Source organism: Rhinopithecus roxellana, unplaced genomic scaffold, assembly GCF_007565055.1.
Source record: "Rhinopithecus roxellana isolate Shanxi Qingling unplaced genomic scaffold, ASM756505v1 contig177, whole genome shotgun sequence".
Taxonomy (NCBI): domain Eukaryota; kingdom Metazoa; phylum Chordata; class Mammalia; order Primates; family Cercopithecidae; genus Rhinopithecus; species Rhinopithecus roxellana.
The window spans coordinates 1-12589 of NW_022141812.1; the positions used below are offsets into that span (position 1 = coordinate 1).

The 12589-nt window shown below is 22.9% G+C and overlaps 1 pseudogene across 1 annotated transcript; it reads right to left on the bottom strand.

Moving 5' to 3' along the window:
- Window positions 1-9916: 9916 nt before the first annotated feature.
- LOC115895720 lies at window positions 9917-10816 on the bottom strand (annotated as a pseudogene). Its single transcript, XR_004055853.1, has one exon. The product of XR_004055853.1 is annotated as a 40S ribosomal protein S2 pseudogene (transcript).
- Between the last annotated feature and the right edge of the window lie 1773 nt (window positions 10817-12589).

Below are 12589 nucleotides of genomic sequence, written 5' to 3' on the forward strand. Positions count from 1 at the left end.
TTATCTATTACATCTATTATGTCTATATTTTATACATTATATATTATATCTTTATATATATTTTTTTGTACCTATATGTATTTTATCTTTATTTTATACCTATATCTATATCTATTGTGTCTATATTTCACAGCGATATCTGTTATACCTATATTTTATACCTATATCTATTATATCCATAATCAATATTTTATACCTATATCTATATCTCTTATATCTTTATTTTATATCTATATCTATTATACCTATTATATCTGTATTTTATACCTATATCTATTATATCTATTGTGTCTATATTTTATACCTATGTATTATATCTATTTATCTATATTTTATACCTATGTCTATTATATCAATTATGTCTATATTTTATACCTAAATCTATTATATCTATTATGTCTATATTTTTAACTATATCTGTTTTAGCTATTATGTCTATATTTTATACCTACATCTATTTTATCTATATTTTATACCTATATCTATTATAACCATATTTTATACCTATATACATTTTATCTATGTTTTCTACCTATATCAATGATATCTATTATATTTATATTTTTTATAATTATATCTATTATATCTATATTTTCTACAATATCTATCTATATCTATGGTCTGTATTTTATACCTGTATCTATTATATATATTTTTTATACGTATATCTGTTATAACTATTATATGTATATTTTATGCTTATATATATTATATCCATATTATATACCTGTGTCTATTATATCTATTATGTGTATATTTTATACCTATAACTAATATATCTATTATTTCTATATTTATTCCTTTATCTATTATTTCTATTATGTCTAAATATTATACCTATATTTATTATGTCTATATTTTATCCTATATCTATTGTGTCTATGTTTAATACCCCTATCTATTATATCTTTTATGTCTATATTTTATAGCGATATCTATTGTATCTATTATGTCTATGTTTATTCCTATGTCTATTACATCTGTTGTGTCTATATTTTATACCTATATCTATAATATCTATTATGTCTGTATTTCATACCTATATCTATCATATCTATTATGTCTATTTTTTATACCTATATCTATTATGTCTATATTTTATACCTATATCTATTATATCTCTTACGGCTATATTTTATACCTATATTTATTGTATCTATTATGTCTATATTTTATACCTATATCTATTATAACTGTTATGTGTATATTATATAGGTATATCTATGTATGTCTATATTTAGACTCTTTCTCATGATGTCTGTATTTTATTCCTATATCTAGTAGTGTCTTGATTTGATACCATACATCTATTATATATAGTTATTTCTATATTTTAACCCATATCTATTATACGATATTTATACTATATCTATAATGTCTACATTTTACAACCTTTATTCTATTATAGTCGATTATTTCTATATTTGTATACCATATATCGTTTATGTACTATGGTTTTATACCCTATATCTATATATCTATTATGTCTAGATTTTATAAACTGTCTATTTAGATCTATTATGTTCTATATTGTATACCTATATCTAATATATCTATTATGTTATATTTTACGCCTATACCTATTATATCTATTATGTCTATATCTATGATTATTTTATGTCTATATTTTATACCTTTATCGATTATATCTATTTTTTCTGTATTTTATACGTTTATCTCTTATATCTATATTTTATACCCGTATCTAGTATATCTATTATGTCTATATTTTATAACTATATCTATTATATCTATTATGTCAATATTTTCTACCTACATCTGTTATATCTATTATGTCTGTATTGCATACCTATATCTATTATATCTATTATGTCTATATTTATACCTCTCTCTATGATATCTATTATGTCCATATTTTATACCTATACCTATTATGTCTTTTTTTTTTTTTTTTTTTTTTTTTTTTGAGACGGAGTCTCGCTCTGTCGCCCGGGCTGGAGTGCAGTGGCCGGATCTCAGCTCACTGCAAGCTCCGCCTCCCGGGTTTACGCCAATCTCCTGCCTCAGCCTCCCGAGTAGCTGAGACTACAGACGCCCGCCAACTCACCCGGCTAGTTTTTTGTATTTTTTTTGTAGAGACGGGGTTTCACCATGTTAGCCAGGATGGTCTCGATCTTCTGACCTCGTGATCCGCCCGTCTCGGCCTCCCAAAGCTCTGGGATTACAGGCTTGAGCCACCGCGCCCGCCCTATACCTATTATGTCTATACTTTATATCTATATCTATTATATCTACTATGTCTATATTTTATTCGTATGTGTACTATATATATTATGTCTATTTATTATACCTTTATCTATTCTATCTTTTACGTTTATATTTCATACGAATATCTATTATATCTATATATTATACCTGTATCTATTATATGTATTATGTCTATATTTTATACCTATGTCTTTTATACCTATAATGTATATATTTTATCCCTATATCTCGTATATCTATTATGTCTGTATTTCATACCTATATCTATTATATCCATTTTATCTATATTTTATACCTGTATCTATTATTTCTATATTTTATACCTATATCTATTATATCTACTATGTCTATATTTCATACGTATATCTATTATATCTATTATGTCTATATTTTATTCCTGTGTCTATAATATCTATTATGTCTATATTTATACCTCTATCTATTATATCTATTATGTCTATATTTTAACTGTATCTGTTATATCTATTTTGTCTATATTTCATACCAATATCTATTATGTCTTTATTTCATACCTAATCTATTATATCTATTATGTCTATATTTTATACCTATATGTATTATATCTATTATGTCTGTATTTCATACCTATATCTATTATATTTATTATATTTATATTTTATAATTATATCTATTATATCTATATTTTATACCTGTATCTATTATAACTATTATATCTATATTTTATATCTATATCTATTTTATCTATATTTTATACTTATGCCTATTATATCTATTATGTCTATATTTTATACCTATGTCTATTATATCTATTATGTCTATAATGTATGCCTATACTTATTATATCTATTATGTCTACATTTTATACATCTCTCCATTGAATCTATTATGTCTATATTTTATACCTATATCTATTATGTCAATTACGTGTATATTTTAAACCTGTATCTTTTATATCTATATTTTATGCCTATATCAATTATATCTATATTTTATACGTATATCTATTATATCTATTATATCTATATTTTATACCTATATCTATTATATCTATATTTCATACCTTTATCTATTATATCCATTATGTCTGTATTTTACTCCTATATCTATTATGTCTATATTTTATACCTATATGTATTATATCTATTATGTCTATATTTTTATACCTATATCTATTATATCTATTCTGTCTATACTTTATACCTATAAATATTATAACTATTATGTTTATATTTTATACCTATATCTATTATATCTATTATGTCTATATTTTATGCCTATATTTATTATGTCTATATTTTATACCTATGTTTATTATATGTATTATGTCTATATTTTATACCTATAGGTATTATATCTCTTATGTCTATATTTTATACTTATATCTATATCTATTATGACTATATTTTCTACCTATATCTATTCTGTCTCTGTTTTAAACCTATATCTATTATATCTTTTATGTCTATATTTTATACCTATATCTATTATCATTATTATGTCTATATTTTACCTCTAGCAATAGTATCTGTAATGTCTATAATTTATACATCTATCTATTATGTCTATTATGTCTTCTTTTGTAACTCTATGCATTATATATATTATGTCTATATTTTATACTTATATCTGTTATATCTATTATGTCTATATTTTATACCTATATCTATTATACCTATTATGTCTATATTTTATACCTATATCTCTTATATCTATTATGTCTATATTTTACCTCTATTATATCTATTATGTCTATAATTTATACATCTATCTATTATGTCTATTATGTCTATATTTTATACCTCCATCTATTATATCTATTATGTCTATATTTTATACCACTATCTCTTATATCTATTGTGTCGATATTTTATACCGCTATTATATCTATTATGTCTATATTTTATACCTTTATCTATTATATCTATTATGTCTGTATCATTTATATCTATTATGTCTATATTTATACCTATATCTGTTATATCTATTATGTCTATATTTTATACTTCTATTATGTCTATTATATCTATATTTTATAACTATATTTATTATATCTATTATGATTATATTTTATACATATATCTATTATGTCTATATTTTTCCTATATCTATCATATATATTATGTGTATATTTTATACCTATATCTATTATATATATCATATATATATTTTATACCCATATCTATTATATCTATTATGGCTATATTTTATACCTATATCTATTTTATCTATTATGTTTATATTTTATACATCCATCTATTATATCTATTGTGTCTATACTTTATACCTATATACATTATGTCCATATTTTATATCTTTATCTCTTATATCTATTATGTCTATATGTTATACTTCTATCTTTTATATCTATTATATCTGTATTTTATGCCTATATCTATTATTTCTATATTTTTTACCTATATCTATTATATATATTATGTCTATATTTTATACCTATATCTATTATGTCTGTATTTTATACCTATATCTATTATATCTATGATATCTGTATTTTATAACTATTATATCTATTATATCTATATTTTATACCTATATCTATTATATCTATTATGTCTATATTTAATACCTATATCTATTATATCTATTATGTCTATATTTATACCTCTATCTATTATATCTACTATGTCTATATTTTATATCAATATCTATTATGTCTATAATTTATACCTATATCGATTATATCTATTGTGTCTATATTTTATACCTATATCTATTATGTCTATTATGTCTATATTCTGTTCCTATATCTGTTATATCTATTATGTCTATATTTTATACCTATATCTATTATATCTATTATGTCTAAATATTATAACTATATCTATTATGTCTATATTTTAGACCAATATTTATTATGTCTCTATTTCATACCTAACTCTATTTTATCTATTATGTCTATATTTTATACCTATATCTATTATATCTATTATGTCTACATTTTATACCTATATCTTTTATGTCTTATTTTATACCTATATCTATTATATCTAATATGTCTATGTTTTATAGCTATTTCTATTATATCTATTATGTCTTTATTTTATACCTATATCTATGAAATCTATTATGTCTCTATTGTATACCTATATTTGTTATATCAATTATGTCTGTATTTTTACCTATATCTATTATATCTATTATGTCTATATTGTACACCTATATCTTTTGTATGTATTATGTTTATATTTTATACCGATATCTATTATATCTATTATGTCTCTACTTTATACCTATATCTATTATGTCTATATTTTATACCTGTATCGATTATATTTATTATGTCTATATTTGATACCTATATCTATTATACCTCTTATGTCTATATTTTATACCTATATCGATAATATCTATATTTTATCTATATCTATTATATTTATTATATCTATATTTTATACCTATATCTATTATATCTGTTATGTATATATTATATACCTATATCTATTATGTCTCTGTTTTATACCTATATATATTATATCTATTATGCCTGTATTTTATACCCCTATTATATCTGTTATATCTATATTTTATACCTATATCTATTATGTCTATATTATATACCTATATGTATTATATCTTTTATGTCTATATTTTATAAGTACATCTATTGTATCTATTATGGCTATGTTTTATACCTATATCTGTTAGGTAGATATTTTATACCTGTATCTATTATATCAATTATGTCTATATTTTACACCTATATCTCTTATATCTATTATGTTTATATTTTATACTTCTGTCTATTATATCTATTATATCTGTATTTTATGCCTATATCTATAATGTCTATATTTTATAATTATATATATTATATCTATTATGTCTATATTTTATACCTATATCTATTATGTCTATATTTTATACCTGTATCTGTTATGTCTATATTTTATACCTATATCTATTATGTCTCTATTTAATACCTATATCTATTATATCTATTATGTCTCTATTTTATACGTATATCTTTATATCTATTATGTCTATATTTTATACCTGTATCTACTATATCTATTTTGTCTATGTCTATTCTACGTATTATGTCTGTATTTTATACCTATATCTATTATATCTATTGTCTATATATTATACCTATATCTATTATGTCTATAGTTTATACCTATAACTATTATATTTATTATGTCTATATTTTATACCTATATCTATTGTATCTATGATGTCTACATTTATACCTATATCTATTATATCTATTAAGTCTATGTTTTATACCTATATCTATTATATCTATTATGTCTATATTTTATACCTATATCTATTATATCTATTATGTCTATATTTTATCCCTCTATTATAACTATTATGTGTATATTTCATAACTCTATCAATTATATCTATTATGTCTATATTTTATACCTCTATTATATCTATTATGCCTATATTTCATACCTATATCTATTATATCTATTATGTCTATATTTTATATCTATATCCATTATGTCTATTATGTCTATATTTTATACCTATATATATTATATCCATTATGTCTATATGGTATACCTATATCTATTAAGTCTATATTTTATACCTATTTTTATTTTATCTATTCTGTCTATGTATTATACCTATATCTATTATGTCTATATTTTATACCTATATCTGTTATGTCTATATTTTATACCTATATCTATTATGTCGATATTTAATATATATATCTATTATATGTATTATGTCTATACTTTATAACTATATGTATTATATCTATTATGTCTATATTTTATACCGATAGCTATTATATCTATTTTGTCTATATCTATGTATTATGTCTATATTTTGTAACTGTATCTATTATATCTATTGTCTATATTTTATACCACTATCTATTATATCCATTATGTCTATATTTCATAACTATATCTATTATAACCATTATGTCTATTCTATGTACCTATATCTACTATGTCCATATTTTATACCTATATGTATTATAATTATTATGTCTATATTTGATACCTATATCTATTATATCTATTATGTCTATATTTTATACCTGTATCTGTTATATCTCTTATGTCTATATTTTATACCTATATCTATCTATTATGTCTATATTTTATACCTATATCTATAATCTGCTATGTCTATATTTTACACCTATATTATTATATCTATTACGTTACTATATTTTATAACCATCTCTATTATACCTATTATATTTATATTTTATACCTATATCTATATGTCTATGTCTATTATTTTATACCTATATCTATTTTGTCTATATTTTATACCTATGTCTATATGTCTATATTTTATACAAATATCTATTTTATCTATTATGTCTATATTTTATCCTATATCTGTTAGTCTGTATTTTATACCTATAGCATTATACCTATTGCTATCTATTATGTCTGTATTTTGTACCTATATCTATTATATCTATTTATCTATATTTTATACCTATATCTATTGTATCTATATGTCTATATTTGATACCTATATCTGTTATATCTATATTGTCATATTTCATACCTATATCTATTATATATATTTAAGTCTATATTTTATACCTATATCTGTTATATCAATTTTGTCTGTATTTTATACGTATATCTATTATGTCTGTATTTTATACTTGTATCTCTTATATCTATTATGTCTGTATTTTATACCTATATATATTATATCTATTATGTCTATATTTTATACCTATAACTATTATATCTATTTCGTCTATATTTTATATCTATATCTATTATATCTATTATGTTTATATTTTATACCTATAATTATTATATCTAATATGTCTATATTTTATACCTATATCTATTATATCTATATTTTATATCTATATCTATTATGTCTTTATTTTATACCTATAACTATTATATCTATTTTGTTTATATTTTATACCTTTATCTATTGTATCTATTATGTCTATATTTTATACCTATAATTATTATATCTAATATGTCTATATTTTATACCTATATCTATTATGTCTATATTTATATCTATATCTATTATGTTTATATTTTGTTCCTGTATCTATTATATCTATTATGTCTATATTTTATACCTATATCTATTATATCTAGTATGTCTATATTTTATACCTATATCTATTATATCGATTATGTCTATATCTTATACCTATATCTATTATATCTATTATGTCTATATTTTATACCTATATCTTTATATCTATTTTGTCTGTATTTTATACCTATTTCAATTATGTGTATATTTTATTCCTTTATCTATTATATCTATTATGTCTATATTTTACACCTATATCTATTATATCTATTATGTCTATATTTTATTCCTATATCTATTATATCTATTATGTCTGTATTTTATACCTATATCTATTATATCGATTATGTCTATATCTTATACCTATATCTATTATATATATTATGTCCATATATTATACTTATATCTATTATATCTATTATGTCTATGTTTTATACCTATATCTTTTATATCTATTTTGTCTATATTTTATTCCTATTTCAATTATGTCTATATTTTATTCCTATATCGATTATGTGTATTATGTCTACATTTTATAGCTATATCCATTATATCTATTATGTCTATATTTCATGCCTATATCTATTATAACCATTATGTCTATATTTTCTACCTATATCTATGATGTCTATATTTTATACCTATATGTATTATAATTATTATGTCTATATTTGATCCGTGTATCTATTTTATCTATTATGTCTATATTTTATACCTATATCTATAATGTCTATATTTTATACCTATGTCTATTATATCTATTATGTCTGTATTTTATACCTATATCTATTATATCTATTATGTCTATATTTTATACCTATATCTATTATATCTACTATGTCTATATTTTACACCTATATCTATTATATCTCTTACGTCTATATTTTATACCCATCTCTATTATATCTATTATGTTTATATTTTATACCTATATCTATTATATCTATGTCTATATTTTATACCTATATCTACTATGTCTATATTTTATACCGATATCTATTATGTCTATGTTTCATACCTATATTGATCATACCTATTATGTCTATATTTCATACCTATATCTCTTATAACCATTATGTCTATATTTTATACCTGTATCTATTGTGTCTACATTTTATACCTATATCTATTATAATTTTTATGTCTATATTTGATACGTATATACATTATATCTATTATGTCTATATTTTATACCTATTTCTATTATATTTATTATGTCTATATTTTATACCAATATCTATAATGTCTATATTTGTTACCTATATCTGTTATATCTATTATGTCTATATTTTTTACCTATATCTATTATATCTATTGTGTCTATATTTTATCCCTATATCTCTTATATCCATTATGTCTATATTTTATACCTATATGTATTATATCTACTATGTCTATATTTTATGCCTATATCTATTATATCTATTATGTCTATATTTTATACCTACATCTATTATATCTGTTATGTCTAAATATTATACCTATATCTATTATGTCTATATTTCGTACCTATATCTATTATAACCATTATGTCTATACTTTGTACCTATATCTAATATGTCTATATTTTATACCTATATCTATTATGTCTATATTTTATATCTGTAACTATTATATCTGTCTATATTTTATACCTATATCTATTGTATCTATTATGTTTATATCTTTTTTTTTTTTTAACAAGCTTAATTCACTTTATTTTTCTGGTATAAAAAGCCTGTGTTGTAGCCACAGCTGGAGCCTGGGTCCGCTGCACGGAGACTCTGGTGTGGGTCTTGACAAGGTGGTCAGTGAATTCCTGATAAGTAGACTTGGTAACACAGTCTCCTTCCACAGGTCAGGGGTCAGGTAGCTGTAGGTCTTAGAGATGGCATCAAAGGTGGCCTTGGCGAAGTTGCCCAGGGTGGCAGTGCAGCCCCGGGCTGAGGTGTAGCAGTCATCAATACCAGCCATCATGAGCAGCTTCTTGGGCACAGGTGCTGAGACGATACCAGTGCCCCTGGGTGCAGGGATGAGGCGCACCAGCACAGAGCCACAGCGGCCTGTCACCTTGCAAGGGACGGTGTGGGGCTTGCCGATCTTGTTCCCCCAGTAGCCTCTGCGCACCGGGACAATGGAGAGTTTGGCCAGGATGATGGCCCCACGGATGGCGGTGGCCACCTCCTTGGAGCACTTAACACCCAGGCCGACGTGGCCATTGTAGTCCCCGATAGCAACAAACGCCTTGAACCTGGTGCGCTGACCAGCACGGGTCTGCTTCTGCACCGGCATAATCTTCAAAACCTCATCTTTGAGAGAGGCCCCCCAAGAAAAAGTCAATGATCTCAGATTCCTTAATGGGCAGAGAGAAGAGGTAGATCTCCTCCAGGGACCTGATCTTCATGTCCTTGACCAAGCGGCCCAGCTTGGTGACGGACATCCACTCCTTATCCTCGGCCTTGCCTCCGCGAGCTCCACGGCCTCGGCCCCGACCCCGTCCACGGCCGCGACTCCGGCCCCGGATGCCACTGCCGAAACCTCCGCGGAAGACACCGCGGTTCCCCATCCCAGGGCCACCAGGGCCTCCGGACCACCCCGCTTCACCGGCGTCATCCGCCATTTGGTGTTTTCTCGGAGAAGAAGCTAATGTCTATATCTTATACACATATCTATTATATCTATTAGGTCTATATTTCATACCTATACCTATGATATCTATTATGTCTATATTTTATATCTATATCTATTATATCTATTATGTCTATATTTTATAACTATATTGATTATATCTATTATGTCTATATTTTATACCTATATCTTTTATATCAATTTTGGTCTATATTTTATACCTATTTCAATTATGACTATATATTAATCCTATATCTATAATATCTATTATGTCTATATTTTATACCTATATCTATTATATCTATTATGTCTATATTTCATACCTATATCTATTACATCGATTATGGTGTATATCTTATACATATATCTATTATATCTATTATGTCTATATTTTATAGCTATATCTATTAGCTCTATTATGTCTATAATTTTATACCTATATCTTTATATCTATTTGTCTATATTTTATACCTATTTCAATTATGTCGATATTTTATTCCTATATCTATTATATCTATTATGTCTATATTTTATACCTATATCTATTATATCTATTATGTCTATATCTTATACATATATCTATTATATCTATTATGTCTATATTTTATACCTATATCTATTATATCTATTATGTCTATATGTTATACTATTTCTATTATATCTATTATGTCTATATTTTATAGCTATTCTATTAAGTCTATTTTATCCCTATATCTATTATGTCTATATTTTATACCTATATCTATTATGTCTATTATGACTATATTGTATACCTATATCTATTATATCTATTATGCTATATTTTATACCTATATCGATTATAGTTATTATGTCTATATTTGATACCTACATCTATTATATCTATTATGTCTATATTTTACACCTATATCTATTATATCTATTACGTCTATATTTTATACCCATCTCTATTATAATCTATTATGTTTATATTTTATACCCTATTTCTATTATATCTGTGTCTATATTTTATACCTATATCTATTATGTCTATATTTTATACCTATATCTATTATGTCTATATTTTATACCTATATCGATTATAGTTATTATGTCTATATTTGATACCTACATCTATTATATCTATTATGTCTATATTTTACACATATATCTATTATATCTATTACATCTATATTTTATACCCATCTCTATTATATCTATTATGTTTATATTTTATACCTATTTCTATTATATCTATGTCTATATTTTATGGCTATATCTGTCTATATTTTATACCTATATCTATTATATCTAATATGTCCATATTTTATAACTATATCTATTATATCTCTAATGTCTATATTTTATAACTATATCTATCATATCTATTTTGTTTATATCTATTATAACTAGTCTATATTTTATACCTGTATCTGTTATATCTATTGTCTATTTATTATACATATCTATTATGTCTATAATTTATACCTATATCTATTATATATTTATGTCTATATTTTATACCTATATCTATTTTATCTCTGTTGTCTGTATTTTATACCTCTATCTATTATCTTTTAAGTGTATATTTTATACCTATATCTATTATATCTGTTATGTCTATATTTTATACCTATATCACTTATATCTATTACGTCTATATTTATATTTATATCTCTTGTCTCTATTTTATACCTCTATTATCTATTATTGTCTATATTTTATACCTCTATTATATCTATTATGTCTATATTTTATACCTATATCAATTATATCTATTATGTATATATTTTATACC